This window comes from Macaca fascicularis, chromosome 18 (genome assembly GCF_037993035.2).
Source record: "Macaca fascicularis isolate 582-1 chromosome 18, T2T-MFA8v1.1".
NCBI lineage: Eukaryota > Metazoa > Chordata > Mammalia > Primates > Cercopithecidae > Macaca > Macaca fascicularis.
In genome coordinates this window covers 80,393,587-80,400,008 of record NC_088392.1, presented here as the reverse complement: position 1 = coordinate 80,400,008, position 6,422 = coordinate 80,393,587, and the positions used below count along the sequence as shown (strand labels likewise).

Below are 6,422 nucleotides of genomic sequence, written 5' to 3'. Positions count from 1 at the left end.
TCGACGCCGCGGCCCAGCCTGCAGCGGGCGAGGAAGGACGCGGACGCCAGTCGGGGACCCTTGCCGGGAGCCGGGCGGAAAAGGACGGGCCAGGGGCTGGCGGGGAGGAGACGGGAAGGGGCGCGGCGCCCGCCCCCACCCCCGTTTTGCTGCCCCTCGCGGTGCCGCGCCCGAGGGAGACGCGAGTCGGGCCGGGGCGTCGGGGCGGCGGAGCCGATGTGGTCCGCGGGGTCCCAGCGCTGCGCCCGGAGTCCTGCAGCCGCCCGCGGCGAGCCCAGCCCAGCGGGGAGACGGCCCTGGGGCGCGGCGGTGGAGCTTTTCGGGGTCTCTGATCCCTGCGCCCCCGGGCGCACGTTTTTAGGGCCTCCCCGTCCTGCTGTTTCCGTCTCCGGAGATACAGGGGCCCTTCCGCTCCGACGACCCCCACCCCTTTGGAACGGGGTTTAGCTCAGGTGACTATAGAGCTGGATCCGAAAATGAACACCCCCTGCGCCGGGTCTACGCAGCCGACCCCTCACGCGTTAGCGAAGAAATGCGCTTCGGCCTGGGAGGGCGCGCGCGAGTCCGTCTTCCCGGCCAGTTTTGCGTGGTGGAAAGGAATGACCGCGGATGCGGGCCGGGTGACTTGGATTTTAATGACCGCGGATGCCGGGCCGGGTGACTTGGATTTTAATGACCGCGGATGCCGGGCCGGGTGACTTGGATTTTAATTCTAGCTGTTTCTAGTTGACAATGCACTTCAGCGGACTCCTCTGTTAACGGAAAAGGTTACCGTAGGGGACCGCCGAGAGCCTTTCAGCCTCCAAAATGCGGGATGCTCCGGCGTCTGCGGTCGGTGTGCATGCATCAGGGCTTTTGCGGGAGTTTCCTCACTTGAACGCTTCAGACTGGGACCTCCAGGGGAGCCTCTGCGTCCCCTCCCAGGCCCTTGGAAACGCCGCACAGGAGGAAGCGACGATGTTCTGTAATTTGCACTGGCACTTTCTTTTTAGATGAAAACTTTGGGAAAATCCTAATTGTTTGTGTACATGTTTGCGTGTTTGGAAGGGAGTGGAGAACTTTAAAAGTTTTTCTTTTGGAGTTTTGCAAATGTTTCCAAATTAAGGAATTTTTTTTAAGCCTTGGGTCCCCGCCTCCCCACTGCTGTCTCCACCCCAGTGCAGCTCCTCGGCCTTTTTTCGGGTCCCCACACCTCTTTACACAGCCACACGCCCAGGTAGCAGAGGAGGCGGCCACAGCCCAGCTCCTGCGCTCCCATTTCAAACTTTGAGCCTGAGATTACCCAGCCACCTTCTCCTGAGTCCTCAACACCCTTATTTAGGCTGTTTGTTTCCATTGCTTAATTATTGACTCCAACGAGGCTATCTTAACCCATCTGGCCGGCCCGAAGTCTAGTGTGGGGAGCGGAGGGCCTGTGCATCCCTGGAGGAACCCTTCCTCCAGCTTTAGTCTCTCTCTCTAAGAAATCCAGCCATCAAGTGGTTTAAAAGAGCCTACTTTAGAAGCTTTGGTCGTTTGCTGAAATAGGCACCCTTTCAGTGTTAGTCCTTGGGTGGAATTTAAGTCCAGGGGTCTGATCGAGCCAGAAAGTAGGTCTAGTTAGCGTGGCCTCAGGAAGTCCGTTGTCACTTGGATTTGACAAGGGACAAGACGACCTGCTGATTTCTGGGCTCCTGCTCGCTCTGCGCTCTGCGCTCTGCGCTGTCTGCAGGGGTTGGTACCTGCGGAGTGCGCTTTGTCTGGAGCAACGCGGTGCTGGAGGATGAGGAGACCGGGAGGAAACCTTCCCCCTGCAAAGCTTGTCTCCCTTCCCTCCCATCAGAGGGAAGACACAAGGGATTCCCCGCAGAATGAACCAAGGCCTCCCCAGGAAGGACATGGGGACAGTTCTGCTGTGCAAAGCCTGAATTCACGTTTCTTTCCTAAAATGGCTCCAGGTCTCTCTGAAGCCTTGGCCTGTCTTTGAATCCCAGCCCTGACTTCCCTGGTGTCTGTTGGCCACCCCCTTCTGCGAGCCAGCAGGTGAAGCCCTGACCTGTCCGCCTGGCCTGGGGCTCTCCAGGCTCTGGTCCCCTACCCTCACTGCCCCTGGGCGAGGCTGTTTGTGACGCGGTGTGGCCAAATGCACACAAGCCGCAAAAGTCATAGAGGATACATTCTCTTCTCCTACCTTAAAAAATACACCGTGGTATCTGGAAAGCTGGGTTCCAGTTTAGAATTCTCAGGCTAGGCCGGGCACAGTGGTTCACACCTGTAATCCTGTTACTTCCCAAAGCTGACATGGGAGGATTGCATGAGCCCAGGACCTCGAGACCAACCTGAGCAATATAGTGAGACCCCTGTCTCTACAAAAAGTTAAAAAATTAGCCAGGCATGGTGGTACATGCCTGTACCCAGCTTGCTCCAGAGTCTGAGGTGGGAGGATTGATTGCTTGAACCTGGGAGGCAGAGGTTGCAGTGAGCTGTGATCATGCCACTGCATTCGAGCCGGGATGACAGCGTGAGACCCTGTCTCAATTTAAAAAAAAAAGAGAGAAAATTTAAAAAAGAAAGAAATCAGAATTCTTGGGCTCCTCGTTGATTTGCATCAGGACATGGAAGTGGGGCGGCTGGTCTCAGCCTGCAGTCCTCACTTTCAACACCCGCCTTTCTCCCCACCTCCAATTCTGTCCCACACAGAGATGGGTCTCCTGGTACATGCCTGTGGACACTTCAGTCCTCACCCACTCACAGCCATCCCAGGCCACCCTGCAGGAGGAAGGGGCCGTAGGAGTAGGTTTGGGGAGGTCTGGGCAGGGACTCCTGAGGTCTGGGGGCTGAGGTGCCATCTAGGAGCTGTGGGCACATCCCAGTGGCCCCGTAAGGAGGGGGCAGGCCAAGGACAGGGCTCCTCGCCTGAGTCAAAGGCAGTGATGGCATTCATGACTTGGTGCTCTGGGTGAGCCACATTACCCATGCACTCCTGTCTGCCCGCTTTCCTCCTCTTCTTGCTGTCTCTTCCATGCCTTTGATCACAGTCTTGTTTCTCAGAACACCTGCTTCTGTTTCATGCATGTGTAGTAAGGATTCCAGGCTCACTGCCCAGGTTTGAGTGCTGGTGTTTACACACACCTGGACCGTGGGAGATGGCTGATGGGTGTCTCTTCCTCTCCCGCCCTTTTCTGAGCTGCACTGAGGATGAAGACAGGAGGGTCTCATCCTCTCCAAATGCTGAGAAGTCCCCGGGGAAGGGGACCCGGAGGGGCCGATCTGGCTCTTGAACTGGGCTGGTAATGGCCATGGGTGGTGTCATTTTCAACTAAACCCCCAAATCTGGAAAAATGAATGACATCAGACCCTGGCGTTTTTGTGTGACGTTCTTCTTGGAGGATAAAGGATGGAGCTTCTCCAGAAAGAAGTGGGCATTCCACCTGCCAACTGTGCAGGGAGAGGCAGAGGCAGGGACAAGAAGTGGAGAGTGGGAGGGTGCCATGGGGAGGCTGGGAAGGCTGGGGTGCCCCAGTGTTGACCTCTCTCTGGGCCCTGGGTGTTGCCACGTGGACTTCAAGGACAGAAACACACTTGCTCCTCCCCACTGCCTCGCTGGGGAAAGGAACCTGCAGCTCCCAGTGGCAAGCCAGGCGAGCAGGCATCAGTTCTGAGTTAGGCTAGGAGTGAGCTGTCCTGCTATCTGGCACCTTCAGCGAAGCATTGTCAGAATTTACTCTCTGTAGGTTCTGGGAAGGGCAGCCACGGTCCTCCTGATCTGGTGAGTGGGCACCGGGGCCAGTATCGGTGGGTGGATGAATGTAACCCTGACCCATAGTATTCTGAGGTCAGTCAGCCTGAGTGGTCTTGGTTACAAATGGGGGTGTCGAAGTTTATAAAGGCGGTCTGGGGACCTGCTAAACGCTAGACTGTGTTTGCGCAGTCGAGTTAACGTATTCTCTTGGGTTCTAATTCTTTTGAAAAATAATATTTCGTACTTGCTTTGGCAGCATGTATACTGGAATTGGAATGATACAGAGAAGACTACTGTGACATTGCACAAAGATGACATGCAAATTCATGAAGCAGTTCATATTGGTTTTTTTTTTTTTTTGAGACAGTTTCATTCTGTCACTCAGGCTGGAGTGCACTGGTGCCATCTTGGCTCACTGAAACCTCGCCTCCTGGGTTCAAGTGATTCTCTTGCCTCAGCCTCCCAAATAGCTGGAATCACAGGCGCACATCACCACACCCAGCTAATTTTTGTGTTATTAGTAGAGGCAGGGTTTCACCATGTTGGCCAGGCTGGTCTTGAACTCCTGACCTCAGGTAATCCGCCTGCCTCAGCCTCCCGAAGTGTGGGATTACAGGCGTGAGCCACGGTGCCTGGAAAATTTTTTTTTTTTTTTTTTTTTTTTTTTTTTTTTTGAGACAGAGTCTCACTCTGTCGCCCAGGCTGGAGTGCAGTGGCCGGATCTCGGCTCACTACAAGCTCCGCCTCCCGGGTTCCCGCCATTCTCCTGCCTCAGCCTCCCGAGTAGCTGGGACTACAGGCGCCCGCCACCTCGCCCGGCTAGTTTTTTGTATTTTTTAGTAGAGACGGGGTTTCACCGTGTTAGCCAGGATGGTCTCGATCTCCTGACCTCGTGATCCGCCCTTCTCGGCCTCCCAAAGTGCTGGGATTACAGGCTTGAGCCACCGCGCCCGGCCCAAAATTTTTTTTTAAAGAAAAATAATATTTCACATAGAGTATTTAAAAAATATATATTTGATCAGAGAACCATGCTCACAGGCCAAATGGATGTGAGAGGAGCCTGTTCCAGAGAGTCCCAGGGAGTGCCTGGGACGGGGCAACCCAGCATAGTACAAGGGCTCTCAGGTCAGGCTGCTGGGGTGGGCCTGACTCTGGAGGCCTGTGCTTTATGACGGGCCAGTAGTTCCTATGATTGGCCTCGGTGCACCTTGAGACCCTCATCTGTAACGTGGCATCCCAGAGCACCCAACGCTGAGGGTGGTGTGTGAATCAGGCAAGATGGCCCTCGCTGGAGGCTGGCTGTCGACGGCAGGCTCTCCCTGCATCTACAGGGCCCGGGGTGAGTGTGCAGATGGGGGCCCAAGTGGCACATGACTGGGTTTAACGTTATGGAATATTACTAATAATATGTTTTATTTTCATGCTTTGACAAACACGTACTTTTATGTCGCTGTAGTGGGCCGGGTTTGAACTGAGAACTTCCTGGTGGGTCGCTCAGAATTCTCTGCTGATTTGGACCACAGCCCTCAGCCTGGTCCCCTTACTTTAGCAGCTCCTGTCTGCACCACGGGGCCCTGTTTGAACACAGTGGACATCTGACTCTTTACATCCAAGCGGTCACCCTCCCCGAGCTGGCGGGAGCACACGTGCTGGTGGTGAGGCCTGCTGCAGGGAGGCGGTGGGGCCCACATCACTGGGTGCAGGCCCAGGGCTCAGAGAGTTCCAGGGTGGGCGCCCGGAGGGAGGCCTACAACACAGAGGCACACCTCCTTGACCTTGCACGAGGCTCACTCTATGGGGGACGCTGGGGGAGCCCGACCCAGGGACCCCCTGGCTTGAATCAAAGGCTGACAGTGCTTCCAAATGAGGTAGGGTGGAGCTGTGGTGGGGTGGAGCTGTGGTGGGGTGGAGATTGGTGGGGTGGAGATGTGGTGGGGTGGAGCTGTGGTGGGGTGGAGATGTGGTGGGGTGGAGCTGTGATGGGGTGGAGATGATGTGGTGGGGGGTTCACTCCCTGGAAATCTTGCCATGCACCCCTGTTTAAGAATCACTAATTTATCAGTTCTCTTTCATGCAGTACACATATATTAAGTGTCAGCTGCATACCATCCATTGTTCTTGGCTCTAGGGACACAAAGAGCTAGACTCTGCCCTAAATAGCTGTCCCAGAGTGCCACAGATAGGGTGACAGCAGTGGGCACAGGCCTGGTGGACATAGAATTCCAGCCAACTTCCAAGGAGGGACAGGGCCTATCCAAGAGAGAGGAGATGCAACCTGTTCCACTTTTGGCAAAGCCCAGCAGGGGCTTCTAAAGTGGGAAGGAGAGTGGCTCAAATGCTAACAGGCTCCATGAGCAACGCACATGTGCTCGTCCCACCGTTCAGAGGGCCTGGAAGCCCCAGACACAGGAGCCCACCCCTCGGCAGCTCTTTTCCCGGGGCCTCCACTGGGCTTTGGTGAGAGAAACCAGAGTGGGATAAGGACCAGAGCAACCCCTCCTGGTGCAGGAGTGCAGATGCGGCTGCTGTACTTCCCAGTCTGAGCTCCCCTGCAAGGCCAGGCCACTCCCCATAGGTACCAGAGGAGTGTGACAGCCTAGAGGGAGCCCCGGGGTCACTGAGAAAGCCTCAGGCCCAGGTTCAGGGGGCCTGACCAGGAGCAGGACTGGACCAGGAGAATCTGGCATCTCCCCAGCCTCCA

The 6,422-nt window shown here is 55.9% G+C and overlaps 1 non-coding gene across 1 annotated transcript; it reads left to right on the top strand.

Annotated features, from left to right (window-relative positions):
• The first annotated feature begins 3,965 nt into the window (after positions 1–3,965).
• On the top strand, positions 3,966–4,067 carry LOC123570091 (U6 spliceosomal RNA). The gene has a single exon (XR_006694102.2). It is a non-coding gene; the product is annotated as a U6 spliceosomal RNA (small nuclear RNA).
• The last annotated feature ends 2,355 nt before the right edge of the window (positions 4,068–6,422 follow it).